Source organism: Macaca thibetana, chromosome 7, assembly GCF_024542745.1.
Source record: "Macaca thibetana thibetana isolate TM-01 chromosome 7, ASM2454274v1, whole genome shotgun sequence".
NCBI lineage: Eukaryota > Metazoa > Chordata > Mammalia > Primates > Cercopithecidae > Macaca > Macaca thibetana.
Window position 1 is genome coordinate 3,193,492 of NC_065584.1, and position 17,499 is coordinate 3,210,990.

A 17,499-nucleotide genomic window follows, 5' to 3' on the forward strand; every position below is an offset into this window, starting at 1 on the left:
AAGCCAGGGGCTCTGGAGCCCTTTCCCCCAAGCACCCAAGTCGGCTCATGCCAGCACCAGCGTCCTTACACAAGGCTGGGGAGGCCCAGAACCCCATCCCAGGGACAGGAGCAGGTGACAGGGAAGGGCAGAAAGGGGTGACGCACAGATACCTCCAGCCACCCTTCTTGCCTGGGATACCAGACTCCTGTGTCAGCACCACTGCCTGGGCCCAGCGCTCCAAGAGCCCCCTGTCCAGAGCTCATCCCCAAGCCCGGCACCCCATACTGCCTGTGAGCAAGCTCTAGCCACTTCCTGCTCTGCAACTCCCGTGCTTTACCTGGCCCTTGCCCTTGGGGGTGGAGAAGGCAGACAGTAGGCTCTGCCTCAGGGGCTCACTCGTCCTCCCAGCAACCCAGGCTGGCCAGACCCACAAGATGCCAATACTGGGGCAGGGGCAGCCAAGACAGAGAAGCCCTGAGAAGATCCAGAGGAAAGGACACTCCAGCCAAGACCAACATTTTAAAATGGAGATAGAGAGGCAAGGCCCAAAGGCAAGCCCCAGGGAGAGCGGTGGGCTGGGGAACAGATTTGCCAAGTTTGTTTGCCAGCTTCACACTTCCCTGATCTCAGGCCGGGCAAGCCCTCTCGGAAGGTTCCTGCTAGTCCCAACCTCAGTTATTCACACCAGGGCAAGGTAAGGGCCTCAGGTACTAAAGTCAGGGGCAGGGACCAAGCTCTGATGCCACCCTCACCACCAGCCCTCGGGTGAGGCCTGTCCCCACCCTGGGCCTCAGTTTCCCCAACTGGACAAAGAACCTATGTCTGAGGTCACTTGTAGCTCTAAGGCCCTGGGGGTTGCTGGCCCAAGGCCCCCTGCTGAGGGTCACCTGCTGCAGTGCTGCAGACCCCAACTCAGAGCCCCCCGAGGAGCCGCCACTCCCATCTCATTCTCTATTTCTTCCCGGTGTAATTGAAAAATCAATATGTTGCAGCATTTCTGTGCAAACCACAATACAATTATTTCCAATCACAAAGGGAATGATCCTACAGTGACTGCAGCTGCTCCACCATGAGTCCCCAGCTGAGCCAGAGGCCGGGGTCGGGTGAGCCCCGCCATGCCTGTGCACAGACACCAGCTCTGGAGCTGCCACACAGGGCGCCCCTCATGCCAGGGACACCCCAGCACGGTTTCACTCAAGTCTTCCCTTCCGTGACTTCCAACTATACAGTGCCCGGTCTCATAAGTCATGAAGCTTAATGAACGACATGAAAAGTTAATTAATTGTAAGCATAGTTACACACGGCCACACCATACCTGTCATCAAATAGATCTTGCGTTGGAACTGATTACATTTTTATCAACTCAGCCTCGGGAGCCGCTGTGCAGACCTGGGCGGTGGACCGTCCTCTACAATGAAAGTCATTTGGCTTTTATGGGTTTGTTCAATTTTGCCCAAGGGACAGATGGGACAATGAAAGGAGAGAGCCCCTCCGTCCTTCAGGTGGGGAACGAGCCGAGACCCGTCCCCCAGGACCAGCGGTGGATGTGGCCAGCCCAGCCTTCCCCAGCCCTGCCCAGCCACCCCATCTGCCCCAGTCCTGCCCAGACAGCAGGAGGCTCTGCCACCCCTGCAGTGGAACCAAGGCCCTCGGGACAGGCTTACCTGCAGGTGGGACCCATCTGAGCCACGCTGTCCCCAACCTGGAATGAGCCCAGCCCCCATGTCACCCCAGCTGCAACCTGCCCCCAGCATGAAGCTGGCCCCCTTCCCAGGGGGCTGGGGTGTGCCTCCCCTGCCAGTTGATACTCCCCCTCACTCTTTCCACATGGGGGCCATGCAGCTAAGCGGGGACCTCTGCCAACCTCACCCTAGCACTAGACCCCCGGAGCTGGTCCCTGTCCCCAGAGGAGACAGTGATGGGCATGCAGGAAGCAGGAGCCCAGAGTCCCAGCCCAGGGCAGAGGGAGAGGGAAGGCAGGGTTCAGAACCAGGGGCTCCCCGAAGCCTTAGAGTGCCCTGCGTTCTCATTTGCTCCCCAGGTCAGCTCCTCCGCTGCCCCAGGGTAGGGGGCCCTGACACCCGGGATGCCATTGCCTTCCAAAGTACACTGGCTGGGGTGGGTGCACCTTTCCCAGACACCCCTTTCTGCCTCCTCTCTCTGCTCCCCAAGGCAGAGCAGCAGGGGACAGGGAGAGCATCCCAGCAGGACGGAGAGCATCACTGACTCAACTCCTCTTGCCCGGGCTGCCCTGAGCCTGCCTTCTTTGAGCAGCATGTGAGCTCCCCACCTCAGGCCTCACACCCTCCCGCCTGGCCTTGGTACACAGCAGTGTGGGCTGCTCACCACCATAGCCACCTGGCATCGCCACCACCCTGCTTGAGGCCAACACCTCTCCCCTCACCCCACTGGGGAGGAAGGACCTTTTCCCCACCAGGGTCCCCCAGGGCCTGGGTGCAGACCTGGTCAGCCCAACCAGCACCTGCCAAGGCCCTCGAGTCCCTTCCTTCTTGTTACTCTGCTGATTTCCTCCCATTGCAAAGACTAAGCCCACGCCATGGTCCGGGTCGTGTGTGTCTTTCCCTCGAGACCAGCACTGCCCACAGTAATAAAAGCATTCTGTATCTGCACTGTCCAGTGTGGCAGCCACTAGCCACTGTGGCTACCGAGCACTCGAAATGTGGTTACTGTAACCACAGACCTGGGTTTTTAAAATTGTACGCAATAGCTTTATTGAAGTGTCACTAACATAGAATAAGCTATACATAATTAAAGTATACGATTGGATAGGCTGTAACACATATATACACCAGCAAAACCATTGAAAAAGTAAAGAACATTCCCATCACACCAAAAACCTTCTTCATGCCCCTTGGAGATCCTGCCCCCCATCTTCCCTGCCCACTTCTCCAGTCCCCAAGCAACCACTGATCTATTTTCTGTCATTATAGATTAGTTTGCATTTTTAAGAATTACATACATATTCTTTATACAATTGTGAACTACATTTCCTTTTTGTTTATCCCACTTACTCAGTGTATTGCCTGCCATTTATCCATGTCATCATGCACATCAATAATTCATCACTTTCTATCACCAAGTAGCCACCATTGTGCGGACACACCACCTTTTATTTATCCACTCAACTGTTGACGGATGTTTGGGTTGTGCCTATTTTTAGGGTGTTACAAATAAAGCTGCTGTGAATATTCACGTACAACTCTGTGTGGACTGTTTTCATTTCTCTTGAAGTGGGATGACTGGATCATATGGTAGGTATATGTTTAATGATTTTAGAAACTGACAAATTGCTTTCTAAAGCAGTTGTACCATTTTACATACCCTGCCTCCCCCAACAGTGCACAAGAGTTCCAGTTGCTCCGTATCATCTCCAATACTTGGTATGTCAGTCTTTTCAATGCTAGCCATTCTACTAGGCGTGTGGGTTAAACACTATGGGTTTAATTTCCGCTGGAATGACTAACTATATTGATCAGTTTCCCAAGCTTATTTGCGCTCCACATTTTATTATTAAGTGGTATTTTCTTCCTCACATTTGGTAGAATTCATCAGTAAAGTAAAGTAATGGGGACTGAGTTGTTGGGGGAGAGGGTTGTTATTTAATGGGGGTAGAGGTGTTGGGGAAGAGAGTTGTTATTTAATGATAATAGAGTTGTTAGGGGAGAGAGTTGTTATTTAATGGAGATAAAGTTGTTGGGGGGGAGGGTTGTTACTTAATGGGGTAGAGGTGTTGGGGGAGAGAGTTGTTATTTAATGAGAGAAGAGTTGTTAGGGGAGAGAGACGTTATTTAATGAGTATAGAGTTGTTGGGGGAGAGGGTTATTATTTAATGGGGACAGAGTTGTTGGGGGAGAGGGTTGTTATTTAATGGGGGTAGAGGTGTTGGGAGAGAGAGTTGTTATTAATGATAATAGAGTTGTTAGGGGAGAGAGTTGTTATTTAATGGGGAAGGAGTTGTTGGGGGAGAGGGTTGTTATTTAATGGGGGTAGAAGTGTTGGGGAAGAGAGTTGTTATTAATGATAATAGAGTTGTTAGGAGAGAGAGTTGTTATTTAATGGGGAAGGAGTTGTTGGGGGAGAGGGTTGTTATTTAACGCAGGTAGAAGTGTTGGGGAAGAGAGTTGTTATTTAATGATAATAGAGGTGTTAGGGGAGAGAGTTGTTATTTAATGGGGAAGGAGTTGTTGGGGGAGAGGGTTGTTATTTAATGGGGGTAGAGGTGTTGGGAGAGAGAGTTGTTATTAATGATAATAGAGTTGTTAGGGGAGAGAGTTGTTATTTAATGCGGAAGGAGTTGTTGGGGGAGAGGGTTGTTATTTAATGCAGGTAGAAGTGTTGGGGAAGAGAGTTGTTATTTAATGAGGATAGAGTTTTTAGGGGAGAGAGTTGTTATTTAATGGGGACAGAGTTGTTGGGGGAGAGGGTTGTTATTTAATGGGGGTAGAGGTGTTGGGAGAGAGAGTTGTTATTAATGATAATAGAGTTGTTGGGGGAGAGAGTTGTTATTTAATGGGGAAGGAGTTGTTGGGGGAGAGGGTTGTTATTTAATGGGGGTAGAGGTGTTGGGAGAGAGAGTTGTTATTAATGATAATAGAGTTGTTAGGGGAGAGAGTTGTTATTTAATGGGGAAGGAGTTGTTGGGGGAGAGGGTTGTTATTTAATGGGGGTAGAGGTGTTGGGAGAGAGAGTTGTTATTAATGATAATAGAGTTGTTAGGGGAGAGAGTTGTTATTTAATGCGGAAGGAGTTGTTGGGGGAGAGGGTTGTTATTTAATGCAGGTAGAAGTGTTGGGGAAGAGAGTTGTTATTTAATGAGGATAGAGTTTTTAGGGGAGAGAGTTGTTATTTAATGGGGACAGAGTTGTTGGGGGAGAGGGTTGTTATTTAATGGGGGTAGAGGTGTTGGGAGAGAGAGTTGTTATTAATGATAATAGAGTTGTTGGGGGAGAGAGTTGTTATTTAATGGGGAAGGAGTTGTTGGGGGAGAGGGTTGTTATTTAATGGGGGTAGAGGTGTTGGGAGAGAGAGTTGTTATTAATGATAATAGAGTTGTTAGGGGAGAGAGTTGTTATTTAATGGAGATAGAGTTGTTGGGGGAGAGGGTTGTTATTTAATGAGGATAGAGTTTTTAGGGGAGAGGGTTATTTAATGGGGACAGAGTTGTTGGGAGAAGGTGAGAAACTTTGGGTATAGATAGAGGTGATGGTTGCACAACACTGAGAGTGTATTCAGGGCCACTGAATTATAGACTTATAAATGGTTACAGTGATAAAGATTATGTATATTTTAATACAATAGGATAAAAAGGCTGGAGGTGTTCAGCCTACAGGCTGGGGATTCTCCAGCCATGTGTCACTTCTGGGCCACCCAGTCAGGGAGCTGTCAGGGTGAAGTCAATATTCCCAGCCTCCAAAATTGGACAGGAGGGAAGGGGGACTATTCATACGTTTTACAAATGTCCCCCAGCCCTGGCTAAGGACATTTGTCTTCCCAACGGCATAAATTTCACAGATCAAGTGGAAACAGCAGCTGTCCAAGGCTAATAGTGTCCTGAGCATCCATATTTTAGGGGCATAAACAGAGGCGTGCTCTCGGCTGGGCAGGAACTGAGGGTGCATACAGCCTCGTGTCAGTGTTCGGGATCGGGGAAGACAGGAGGGGCCCAGCACCCTTTCCTCCACAGTTAGCTTCGGCTGGATTTATGGCTTTTTATGAAACGAAGACGCTCCCTCTGCTCAGCCTCACTCATGTCATTCCCACCTCTTCCTGTCTCCCAGCCTCTAGCTCTGCCTCAGTTTCCCACCTGCACCACTGAGGGTAACTTTTGCCCCTGGGGCTCCTCAGTTCTGACCCTCTCAGCCCTTCTCCCACCTACCCTCAGCAGCAGTGAACACAGCTTCCTTCTTCCTTAGGTCAGGCCAAATTTGCCCACATTTAGGACTGGCTTGCAGGCCCCCTGGCCACAGCTGACATCCCTGCTGAAGGAACCCACACATACACACACACAGATACAGACACACACTCACACATACCCATACTGACACATGTGGGTAGATACGCAGACATGGATACACACATTCACGTGTGTGCCCACACACAGTTACAGAGACACACACACACATGCAAACACGCACGCAGACATACACAGAGATATACGCAGTATACACAGACACACACGTACCCACACGGAGATACAGAAACACACACACAAAGATACACACACATGCACACATCCGCATGCGCGCACACACAGCAGCAAACCTGGGCATCCAAGTGCCTCTTGTAGCCAGACACAGCATCTGTGCCCACGGTGTCCTTAGGAGGGGCTGCTCCAGAATGCCCCAGGGCTCCAGCCCCTCATAAGCCCGCCACGAGATGCGCCAGCACACCAGGGCCTGCGTCCTGCTCACCAACACGGGTGAGAAGGGCACTCGGCCAGCCCCAGGGGGCTGCCTCAATTAAGTCTGAAATTGGCTGCCTGGGAGCCTCCTCTGGGCTCGATGACTCCAACCGAGCTGAGGACCCTCTCCTCAGAGCTCCCTCACTCTGCTCCCGGGGGCCGCCTGCCTGCTCTGGTGAGGTGGATGGGGTGGGCTTCCATGCCCCTCCACGAGCAGCTCTGAACAGAGGGACCCATGCGCATCATGACGGTCCTTTCCATCCAGCCCCTGCTCCCCTCCCTTCTTGCCCCCTCCTCCTGGACTCCCTCTCACCCCAGGCGGCCAGTTAACCCCTGCCGGTAGCCTTTCCATAGCCTCCTTCACTACATCTTGGTTTTTAAAATATTGAATTCATTGCCAACATTTCTAAACGGATCTCAGATCGAAGCCCAGGTTTCTGGCTTCTTGTGGTGTGTTGGAAGTCCCAGCCCGGCTCCTAGAGATCAGCCATCAGCTGGCACCCAGGGAAGCTCACGGCGTGGCCCCCAGCCCTCCACTCCCTCAGCTCCAGCCTGATTTCTAAAGCAGCTGACTTCACCTTGAGCCCCCAGGACCAGGGCAGAGGAGGGCACAAGCAGCCTGGCTCCATCTCCATCAGAACTCGGCCGGCCAGCAAGGCTTTCTCTCCACCAGTGCTGGAGAACGTGGGAGCTTTGGGATGCCAGCCCCAGGACCCCAGGTGCAACCAGGGGCAGCCATGCCCACTGTCCAAGGAGGCACCAGGCTGAGGGGTGGCTGGGCCCAGTGAGAGGGGTGATGCCAGCGGGTGTGCCCACAACAGAGGGCCTGGCCTGGCTGCAGCTCCCGACCTGAGTCAGGGGAGAGCCTGCCTAGATAGCTGGAGCTGTGGGGCCACTGGACGGAGGAGGTTTCAGGGCACACAGTGACCCCGGGGAAGGCTGTGGGTTAGGAAAGGAAACCGCCCGCCGTGGGTGCTGCGGCCGCACCTGTTTGCCAGAGGCAGGTTGACTACTCCTGGTGATGTAATGGTGCCCGTCTGTAGAACGGAAGCACTGAGGCTGGCAGACATTGTAGTGTCTATTTCTCCAGGTTCCCTGGCTGGTAGACGGTACAGCTGGGTTTTAGAGCCCTTCTCTGCAACACGAGGACGAGGAGACGGTCAGGTCCCCGCAGAAGTCGGGGGGCTGGAGGAAGAGGCCTCGGTGGTAGGAATCTGCTCTATCCTTCAAGACCCCATCTGAACCCCTCCGAGCTCTGTTTCTCCCCTGCTGCAGAATAGCGGGTGGGACCGGTGGTATCTCCTCAAGGCACTGCGCTCTGGCCTCTCCTGACGGCCCGGCTCTGTGGCCACAGTGCACTTGCTGCTGGCCCCAGGCACAGCCAGGAGGTGGGAGCAGCAGCCTTTGTGAGGGCAGCGAGTGAGTGCCACCAGCCTTGGGGGCTGAGAGTGCCCAAGAGGGACAGTGGGCCCAGGGTGTGTTCTAAAGGGCATTTCATGCCCTGGGCACTTTTCCAAGAGCTGGAATTCTGAGGTCCCGGAACGCTCATGCCCCATCACCCTTAGGTTGCCAAACAGAGCCAGGATAGGTGGTGGGGGGTTGCTGGGGCCCAGGTGTGGAGCCCAGGCACAGCCACACCAGCCCCTCTGGCTCCCCAGGAGGCAGCACACGATGGGGCAGTGAGACCCCTGAGACAGAGGCTGCTGCGTATAGAGGGCAGCATGACGCAGAGACCACCCGCCAGGGGACTTGATAATGGGGCCAGGCTTGACGGTGTCTATGGGGGCAGGCGGGGTGGCTCTTAATTAGAAAAAGAGGCGAGAAGAGAAGAGTGGAGGCTGAGGGAGCCAGAGCAGCCGGGAACGCCATGGACAAAGGGTGGGCGGCAGGCGGGAGCCTGCATACCCTGCATGGGGGGCCTCAGCGGGCGTGGAAGACCCCGCCCACCCCCACCCTCCCCACACACCTATCTATAGGCCCCAGTCCAACAGGCCCCAGGGCAGCTGTTTGGGGGAAGCAAGATGAAGTCTGAGGAGGGGGCTCCTCCGCCACAGGCCCCCCCAACAGTCAGCTCGTCCTCCCAGAGGCCTCAGTGAGCACTGTGGATGAATGGATGATGCATGGAGGAATGAATGAATGAGCGGGTGAGTGGGCGTGTGAGCTCCTGACCATGCAATGAATGAATGAGCGGGTGCATGGGTGTGTGAGCTCCCGACCACAAAATGAATGAATGATCGGGTGAGTGGGTGTGTGAGCTCCTGACCATGCAATGAATGAATGAGCGAGTGCGTGGGTGTGTGAGCCCCCGACCACACAATGAATGAATGAGCGGGTGAGTGGGTGTGTGAGCTCCCGAACACGCAATGAATGAATGAGCGAGTGTGTGGGTGTGTGAGCTCCTGACCACGCAATGAATGAATGAGCGGGTGAGTGGGCGTGTGAGCTCCTGACCATGCAATGAATGAATGAGCGGGTGCATGGGTGAGTGAGCTCCTGACCATGCAATGAATGAATGAGCGGGTGAGTGGGTGTGTGAGCTGCTGACCATGCAATGAATGAATGAGCGGGTGAGTGGGTGTGTCAGCTCCTGACCATGCAATGAATGAATGAGCGGGTTAGTGGGCGAGTGAGCTCCTGATCATGCAGAGGCTGGAAGGCCCTCCGGATCTCCTGCCCAATCCCTCATGCAGGGCAGGGTCCCTAACCATCACTGCACCGGGATGAGGATGTCTACTGGGCCTCCCCCTCCATCCTCCCTCCCTCCTTCCCCCTTTTTACTCCCTCTTTCTCCCTCCCCTCCCTCTCCCTACACCTTTACCAGGCGTTGTCACCTCTTCACTCAGAACTCCTGCCAGCATTGCCCTCTGACACCCCCTCTGCAGCACTATGACCTTGAGTGCCCTTGGCCATCCCCACTAGACAGACCCTCAGGGGTCAGCCCAGGCCTCCCAGTCTCCTGGGCCCACCAGACCACCGCAGGACCATGCAGGACCCAATGCTCAGGGCCGTGCACTCCAGCTGCCCAGGTGGGGGTACTGTCACTTCACACTCCCACCCTCACCATCACCCCTGGCCTCGGCCCTATTCCCCATCACAGCCGCCCCCCTGCAGGCCCCACCCCCCACATCGCGAGATCCCCAATGCACCTCCTGCCTTGCCTTGCTCATCTGGTCCCTCCATGCAAATGGGGGGACAGTCTCTGCTGGGAGGTCCCTGCCCAGGTGAGGCCTGAATCCAGGAGGCCTGCGCATCAGCCCCACCCATCTCCCAGCAACCTCCCCGAGGAAAGCCTGACGGTCAGAGGATGAAAGGAGGAGATTTTAGGGCCAGCCACGCTGGGGTCCAATCTAGCCCCATCTCAGTCCTGCCAGTCACATAGGGTGGCAGGTCCTATCCCACCTCTGAGCCTCAGTTTCCTCACTGAAACCTGCAGCAACATCCCCAGCCGGGACTGGTGCAGGGTCCTGAGATTCTAGGTGCAGGGGAGGTGCTAGGCAGGTGCACCACCAGCATGAGGGCGCAGGTCCCCACTCCCTGCATGGACACCGTAGCTCCCCAGCACTCCCCCAGAACAGCCCCGCTGTTGGGGGTCAGAGCCTCCCAAGAGAAGGACCTCTGCTGTCACCAGACACAGGGTGCCCATGGGGCCAGAGAGCTGGCCCAGGCCCACGCACCTTCCCGTGGATGTGGGGGACGAGGGAGACAGGCCTCCCCTGGCCTCCCGCTCCCAGCTCCTTCTGTCCCACCACGGGGAGGGTCTCATGGGCACAAATTCCCCAGAACTACCCTTGAGTGAGTGGCTGGTTCAAAACTTTTAATTATCAAAATATACGTGCATGTCTATTTAATTTGCTCTTATGAAACTCAGATCTCAATGTAACCCGGATGGTCATCTGGCAGGTCACAGGAGGGAAGTTCCAGTCATTCATGACCTCTCCTCGTTCCTCTCTTCTGCTGGTGAGGGTTGGGGTGGGCAGCTGAGGCCACCATTCCCGGCAGGCAGGTGGGCTGAGCTAGACCAGGCCAGCACCCACCCCTCAGCCTGCCTGCCTGCCTGCCTGCCTGCCTGCTGGCCAGCAAGGAAAATCCAGCCTCAGCCTGAGCTGTGGAGAGGATGGCCTGGGTCCCGGCGGCAGGCTCAGGCCCAAGCCTGAGGCTCTGGTGCTGGCCCTGCCTGGTTCTGGCCACCTCGCTCTGGCTGGGTCCTCATGGGCAGAACCCACTCCTGACAGATTGTTCTCTCACGGGGCAGTGGCACAGCCGCCCCACCTCCAGCACTGCTGGCGCATTGTATGAGACCACCTGTGAGAAGGAACCTGCCCAGCCCTGGCAGCTGGTAGGGGCTCAATCAATGGAGATGCCAATGATGCCAATGACAATAATGGTGAGGACAGTGGAGGCATCATGAGGGGAAAGAGTTGGTAATTGGAGGCTCTGGGGGTCAGATTTGTGGATCACGGCCTGAAGAGCACCTTGGGAGCACAGGGATTGTTTGCTTCACAATAAACTTTCTGAGCCTGCAGGCAGAGGTTGAGGACAGCCCACCAGCGACGCGTGGGGCAAGGCCAGGTCCGGCCAGGCCTCCTGGACAGCCCTGCCCCTGAGTGCCTGGCCCAGCTTCCCACCTCTCCTGGACTGAATTGCGACTTCCCACATTCATAGGCTGAAGGCGGGCCCTCAGGGTGCGACTGCATTTGGAGAGTGGGTCTTTATCGAGGTTATCAAGGTGGAATGAGGTCACTGGGGTGGGTCCGATGCAGTCTGACTGGGGTCCTTTTAGAAGAGGAGACTGGGACATACACTGAGGGAAGGTGGCCGTCCGCAGGCCAAGGAGAGAGGCCTCAGGAGAAAGCAGCCCTGCCCACGCCTTGACCCCAGCCCTCCAGCCATGACATGAGAGAACCCACGTCTGCCGTGTGGGCGCCAGCTGTGGGCCGCCCGCAAACTCATGCACCACCTTCTGCAACCTGCCAGTACCATGCGGACATCCAGGCTCCGCAGGCCCTGCCACTGTCTGACCCCCAAGAGGGGCACAGACCAGCCCAGCCGGCAGCCCTAGCTGAGCCCAGGTGTCCCAACTCCTCCAGATACAGACCCCCTGAGAGGGGACAGCGTTTCCTCCAGAAGGAGGAGCTGCCACCCCCCAGGGCCTGGAGGCCTGGGCGGCCACCACTCAGATGCTTGTCTGTCTGTCCGCTCTGTGCCTGCCACAAGCTCACTCAGCAGAGCAGGCAGCTCCAAAAACAGCACCTCTTCACTGGTGGGGAGTCCTGGTCTCCCCACAGCCTTGGGTGGAGACTGGAGCCCCCATTCAGGTCTCTGCTGCTCCAGAGGTGCCCTGGGCCACCGGAGGGACCGGCTGCTCCCCGCACGCCCCCCAACCCTCTCCAGCCCCCAGCCTGCCCATGACGCCTTGCTCTGCCCTCCTCCTCAGCAGGCCCCATGGACTGACCCTCAGCCACCAGCGTCAATCCGCAGAGCGGATTTTGGTGACATCCAAATTGCCAGGCAGGTTGCAGAGGTTCCAGTATGAACCCGAGGAGGGACCCTGGGCTGATTTTCCCTGTCTCATGCTGTCATATTCCCGGAGGCTTTCAGCAAGGCTTTTAAGAGCTGCAACTCTGCCACAGAACAAATTACGCGCAAATCAGGCCGCTGCCGTTCATTCTCCCTCTGAGCCCTTGTTAGGAGCGGGGCTGGGGTGGGCACGGCAGCCGGCAAGCCTCCTGGGGCTGAATCTGGGAGCCCAGCACCCCCAACCTGCCCTCCCGGCTCAGGCTGCCCAGGGAGGATGAGCAGGGCCCAGCAGCCCCCAAAAGCCCTGTCCTCCCATGCTGACACTGCCGCAGGGTGACCACAGTGCAGGTGACCTCGTTCAGCAGCCAGCACCCCAAAGCCCTCTGCAGCCTGGAGATGCAGCACTTCCCCAAGGCTTCGCGTGGCCCCCAGGACCATTCCCCACTGCCCTGTGCACCACAGGCTGCAGGACCCACACAGGACTAGGAGCCACTAGAGGTGCCAGAGGCCTCTCACCGCCCCAAGCACACAGCCCTGGACCACCGCTCCGGGAGGTCCTGACTCACAGACTTACTCTCTGAGGTCCAGAGCGGAGTCCTCCCACAGCCATCTGTCCCCTCCTCAGGGACACACACACTCTCACACACTCTCACACTCACACCAATGCCCAACACACACACTCTCACCCACTCACACATGCATACACTTCCACTCGCTCACAGTGGCACACACCCCACAGCCAGCAAGAGGATCCTGGCAGTGCAGGCCTCCTGACTCCCCGGCCAGGGCACCCTGTGGCCCCAGCTCCTCTGGAGGGGCGGCCTGTCTCACGCCCCAGGGCCAAGACAGCATCTCGTACACTGTAGAGTGCTGTGTAGGCCTTTCCCTGGACCTGTCTCTGAGCCCGACCAGGAGCAGGTCCAGGAAGGCAGCCATCACCATGAGACCTCTGAGCCTGGACACCCCAACTGAGGGGACAGAGATGGCTCATTCTTCCCTGCTCTCTGCCTGTCTCCCTCCCGCCCAGCCCTGGGCCACCTCCAAGGCAATGCTGGCCTGTGCTCAGGGCTGTCTCCGCATTAGGAAACAGCCTCAATGCTGGCCAAAGTCTTCATCCAGGCCAGGCCAGCAGTCATCCTAGGAGTGGCCCATGAGGCAAGGCAATTGCCTGCCCTGCCTGCCCAGCCCCTGGCCTCCCAGGACAGACTGCATTGCAATTCTGCTGCACGTTGACACTGCCTGTCGATGCATTAAACGGGCTTCTCTTGCATTCTGCCAGGGTCTGTGCATCTCCTCCACTCCCACAAGGATGCAGTGTGCTTGAACTGTGTGTCAATCCCATCAGGGTGCAGTGCTCTGCTGAGGTCATTTCAGCGTCAATAAAAATCAGGTCCAGGAATCAACCTAGGAGTCTGCTCAGCAGCAGCCCCAGCAGCCCCCATCCAGCAGGATCAGGGCCCTGCCCAAAGAGAGGTAGGTGCCACCCTTGCCCCTTGATGGCAAGGGGACTTCAAGTGAGCCTCTCCCAGGTGCCTATTCTGTCCTTCTGTGGAAAATGTAACTGCTAAGGCTCTGAGTTAAGAGCTCAGCCAGGAGCCCAGACCCCACTTACTGGCTCCCTAGAACCTTAGTTTCCTTGTCATGGAATGGGATTTTTTTCCTTTTATCCAGTTATGCTTTTTGTTATTGTTGCTTATAATCTTTTATGTATATTTTGTCCTTATTACTTTTTATATCATCATAACTGGCCAGATGTTTAACTTGTATCTTCTTTTTTAATTTTTAATTTTTGTGAGTACATAGTAGGTGTATATATTTATAAGGTACATGAGATGTTTTGATACAAGCAGGCAATGTGAAATAATCACATCATGGAGAATGGAGTATCCATCCCCTCAAGCATTTATCCTTATTCAGTTATTCTTTTAGCAATTAGTGCTGACTATGTGGCTGGCCTAATGTAGGGACTCAGCATACATATACCACTGTACACTAAATGTGAATGTCCCAGAGTCCTGAGGAAAGAGCTCTGGACCAGAAGTGAGCATGGTTCAGGCCACACACCTTCCATTCAGCAAATAAATGTTGTATAGCAGATGGCTCAGAGTTGAGGGTAAGAATATGGGGTCTCCACCCAGACACTATCATCTGACTTCCACTTCAGCCTTTGTGAAGGTACCTGACCTTTAACAATTATTTAAATCTCCTTGCCTTGTTTTCCTCCTTCAGAGAATGAGGATAATAGTTAGAGCCACTCTCAGGCCACTGAGAGACCAGATGGACTTCACTGTTCACAGAGCTCAGGCTGTGCCTGGCCAGGATGGTGGTCAGGTGGTTCAGCTGCTGTTATTACTGCCACCCACATTATTGCTGTGTTCCCACTGGCTCTGCCAGGCCATTGAGGCTGGAAAAGGGTGCCAAGTGTCAGTGACTATGATGCATTCTCCATCCTAGGCTGCGGCTAGCCAGGGGAAACGAGGAGGGCCACTGTAGATGGCAGGAAATCCAGGGATCCATCCTGGATCCACCCTGGGGTGGGTGTCACCTGCTCTTCAGAACACAGTGGAAAGTACCAGGTGAGGGAGAAGTCCTCACCTGTCTGTAGCTCGGGCAACGTTGGGGTGTCTCCTTGCTGCATCTCCCTTTCCCTCACACCAGCCTCAGCCTCCTGCTCTGTGTCTTGCCTTGGGTGGCTGGAAGAAGAGCAGGCCAGGCTGTGTCACTGTGAACTGGGAAGCACCCTCTATGGGCAGGGACAGGATTTCTGATGATCACCCACTATCCTGCGCCTGAGCAGCCAACCTGTGTGGGAAGGCCAGGGGTCTGACCCTAATCTCCCCACTTCGTGGACCATTCACCTCCCATGCAGGGCAGGGGACAGGTGTCCACTCACACCTGCTCAGGGAGGGTAACAGGTTCTATCTTGGCACAGAGAGGACCCCAAGAGGCTGGGAGCCCAGCAGCATATGCCCCCTCCACAGCCATGCAGTCCCCAGAGCCCACAGTGTCCACTGCCTTGGGAGCCCTCCCCAGCCCATCCTTGTCCCTCCAGGCCCCCTTCCCACCCCCAACAGCTCTCCCACCTGCCGCAGCTGCAGGAGAGCAGAAGGGGCACTGAACGTGAGGAGCCATGGGCCCGGGGGCCACAGTATGCTTATGGCCGGGGCAGGAATTCAGGGTCAGGGGAGAGGACTAATTATGGCTCAAGGATAAAAACGTGAGCCGGACAGCTGTGTGCATGGAAGGAATGCTCCCCTCAGAGACACATTTTCCAACTCCTAGACTGCCGAGAATGCATGCTTTGACATTTATGAGGCCCGGGTCCCCCATAAACCCAGATTCCAAAGCGACTGACAGCTGGTCTGATCCCGGGCATCCAAGGTTGCAGAGCCCTGGGCCCCGTGGCCATTTACAATGGGGACATTTGCATTCACTCTGCGGCTGAGGAGCCTTGCTTCTGGACCTGCTGACATTTGCTGAGCGGCTAAGGAGCCCAAACTGCAGAACCTGGAGTCACCTCAGTTCCAGCAGCAACTTGAGAAGTGCAGGAGATGTGTTCTTTCAGCAGCTGAGGGGACAGAGGCTCCAAGAGGCTGAGAAGCTCTGTCAAGGCCAGGAGCCGGCCATAACCAGCTGTCTCCCTGTACACAACTGCGTGCTCCGGCAGCACGGGCCCTGGCTGGTTGTTAGCATTCCAATAAGAATAAAATCAGAGAACAGTTCCCCAAATGTCAGCAGCGTTCTTGTTAGGCAGCAGTACTCTTGAGAGATGGTTGCTCTTTCCTTCCTTTTCTATATTTTCTGCTTTTTCCTGTCCTTACAACAGAAAATAGGAGATGCCTCCATCCAGTAATAGCAGATTAGTGACTAGGACCAACTCTTCCACCAAACACAACTAGAAAAGCTGGATTAAAATATTTCAATTGGTCGGGCATGGTGGCCCATGCCTATAATTCCAGCACTTTGAGAGGTTGAGGTGGGTGGCTCACTTGAGGCCAGGAGCTCAGGACAATATAGCGAAACCCCATCTCTACTACCAAAAATACAAAAAAAAAAAAAAACCTAGCCTAATGTGGTGGCACATACCTGTGGTCTTAGCTACTTGGGAGGCTGAGGTAGGAGGTTCCCTTGAGCCTGAGAGGTGGAGGATACAGTGAGCCATGATCAGCCTGGGTGACAGAGTGAGACCTTGTCTCAAAAAAAATTTTTTTTTTCCCCAATCTTCTTTAAAGCATAAAAGAACAAATCAGGTAGCAAAGAATGCATTACCAGGCCAAAACCTTGGAGGAGGCAAGAGCCCAGCAAGTACTGCAAAACATAAGCAAGAGTCAGCTGCTTCTGCTTTAAAGAACTCGGCAGCCTCAGGAATGACTGTTGCACCCATCGGCCCCCTGAGTGGCAGGTGAGGGAGAACCAGCAAGGCTCAGAGGACTCTTAAGAGCCAGCCATGGGCACCTCTTTCCAATCCTGCACTCAGTGATGTTGTGCTGGTAACCTGAAGTCAGCCATGGTGGGAGTGTTTACACCATGGGAATTGGCAGGTGCTACAGATCAAAACTGTTTCTTTTTTTCTGAAGAGCCAGTTATTAATTATTTATCAGCATGGCATTAGGAACAACAGAGTCAAAGCCCAGAGTTGGTAAGAGAGAGGAATCTGACAAGGCCCCAGCTCTAAGCCTGAAAGCCATGGGTGAGTCAGAAGTAAATCAGTCCTTGTGCGGGCCTGCCATTTGTGATGGTGACTTTAGTGGTCCTGGTCCAGGAAATCTCAAGGCTTAAACTTCACATAAAATACTTCCAGACGGGTAGTGCCCCACTAGGCATCTGAAAAAAAGCAAACCAACATCATCCTTAAAGAAAGGGACTATTGGCCAGGCATGGTGGCTCACGCCTATAATCCCAGCGCTTTGGTATACTTGAGGTCAGGAGTTGGAGACCAGCCTGGCCAACATGGTGAAACCCTGCCTCTGCTAAAAATATAAAAATTAGCCAGGTGTGGTGGCACATGGCTGTAATCCCAGCTACTCAGGAGGCTGAGGCAGGAGAATCACTTGAACCTGGGAGGTAGAGGCTGCAGTGAGCTGAGCTCACACCACTACACTCCAGCCTAGGCGACAAAGTGAAATGCATCTTGAAAAGAAAAGAGAAAAGAAAAGAAAATGAAAGAAAAGAAAAGGTACTTTCATCCTAAGGCTCAAATTATTCTTACAAGCACTTTTTCAAATACAATCTCTAGCACACAAAGATAACCACACACAAAATAAAATTAAATTCACAATCAAGAGCCAGCAAAAACAAAAGACAACAGAAACAGATGTACAAAGACTTCAGGTTTTGGAATTATAAGCAGAAGATCAGATCACATCAAATAACGATGCTTGTAAGTCTAAAAGATTCAAAAATTCAAACATATCTATAGGAGACTGAAAACTATAAAACATGTCAGAGAAGATTTGGAAAAGAACCAAATAAAAACATTTAAAACTGAAAATTAACCAAAAATTAGAACTCCATGCATAAGTTTTAATAGCAGATTTTATACAGCTAAAGGAAGATGAAGAAACTAGGAAACCAATCTA

The 17,499-nt window shown here is 54.1% G+C and overlaps 2 protein-coding genes across 31 annotated transcripts in view; one reads left to right on the forward strand and one right to left on the reverse strand.

Moving 5' to 3' along the window:
- The window catches only part of SIVA1 (SIVA1 apoptosis inducing factor), a 692,134-nt gene that overhangs the window by 504,954 nt on the left and 169,681 nt on the right, over positions 1-17,499 (reverse strand). The gene's annotated exons all lie outside the window — the stretch shown is intronic.
- ATP5MJ (ATP synthase membrane subunit j) overlaps positions 1-17,499 on the forward strand; it is an 819,915-nt gene that overhangs the window by 473,433 nt on the left and 328,983 nt on the right. The window contains exon 1 of one of the 30 annotated variants that reach the window (XM_050798502.1): positions 8,318-8,321. The exons of the other annotated variants lie outside the window; for them this stretch is intronic. The gene's annotated coding sequence lies outside the window, so the exon portion shown is untranslated. Of the gene's footprint in view, positions 1-8,317; positions 8,322-17,499 lie in introns of those variants that run through there. 30 annotated transcript variants of the gene reach the window in all.